At 38.5% G+C, this 1,143-nt stretch overlaps 1 pseudogene; it reads right to left on the bottom strand.

The window, feature by feature from the left end:
* Positions 1 to 225: 225 nt before the first annotated feature.
* LOC102867381 overlaps positions 226 to 1,143 on the bottom strand; it is a 5,716-nt pseudogene continuing 4,798 nt past the window's right edge.

Below are 1,143 nucleotides of genomic sequence, written 5' to 3'. Positions count from 1 at the left end.
TGCTTTCCCAGCAATCCAATCTTATAGGTCTTCCCTTAGGGCTGGATAACATTTTATCATTCCCCACTCACTCCCCAAATATACACAAGAACCTTAAAAAATTTATAGGTAGATGAATAAATAGTTTTATTTTAAAAAACTTGAAGATCCATAGTTGAATTGTGTCTTGATAATTCACAAAGCACTCTTTTCACATGGTTAAATCAACTAACTTCTCCTTTGCCTTTAAAGCACTTCATTTGGTGGTCAGTCAAAGGCTCAAGATCTGAGCTATTTTTCAGATAATATTTTTCAAGCTTGGCAAGTATATGCTTCCCATATGCGTATTGGAGCAACGCACTACTGTGAAGTCAAATCTTGTGCATAAGTATCTTTCTCTGAGCAAGTTCCGCCATATCAGTCATCTTCTGAACCACATAATTGGCATGCTGGTCCTTCATCATGATGTATAAGGCACTGTGAGGACCATAATTCTGAAAGCAAACGTCATCAATCAGTAACATTCTCTCAGCACAGGAAGCTTGAGTAACATATTTTTCTACTAGATTGCTGGCAAATTTGTGTTGACTCGGGGCTTATCCTCTGATTTCAGAAACAATTTTGTTTTTGTCTTCAGGTAGACCATGTTCCAGTACATGCTGAGTGACAAGACTGCCATACTGATCCTATGTGTGGATGAAGTTCTTTTTTCTTTTTTATTATTCATTTCAATGAAAATTTACAGAGATTTTGGGTTTCAATTAATTCATTGTTGCACTTTTCTCCCCTCCCAACCCTTCCCCCTCGTACATCACCCTCTTGGAAAAGTAAAATTCTTTCATTGTTTTACAAACCCTCCACCCCAGGTCCACTCCACTATGCAGGCTTCGCTCTGGACTCCTATCATGACAAAAACACCTAATCACATATCCCTTTTAAACAGTTTTCTCCCTCATCTGTTTCAATGCAGTATATGTTACTGAACCCATCTTTCTCAGTCTCCCCCTCAACCATGATGTCAGTCTTGTTTTACAACAGTGGCACCATGCAGTATTTGTCCTTTTGTGACTGAGATACTTCACTCAGCATAATGTCCTCCAGGGTCACCCATTTGGATAATATTGCATGAGTTCCTCATTTTTCAATGCAGAGTAGTATTCCATT

The sequence above is a fragment of the Elephantulus edwardii genome, unplaced genomic scaffold (genome assembly GCF_000299155.1).
Source record: "Elephantulus edwardii isolate Elephantulus edwardi_28Jun2011 unplaced genomic scaffold, EleEdw1.0 scaffold00234, whole genome shotgun sequence".
In the NCBI taxonomy this organism is placed as follows: domain Eukaryota; kingdom Metazoa; phylum Chordata; class Mammalia; order Macroscelidea; family Macroscelididae; genus Elephantulus; species Elephantulus edwardii.
Note: the sequence above shows the minus strand (reverse complement) of the source record. Positions and strands in the feature narration are given on the sequence as shown.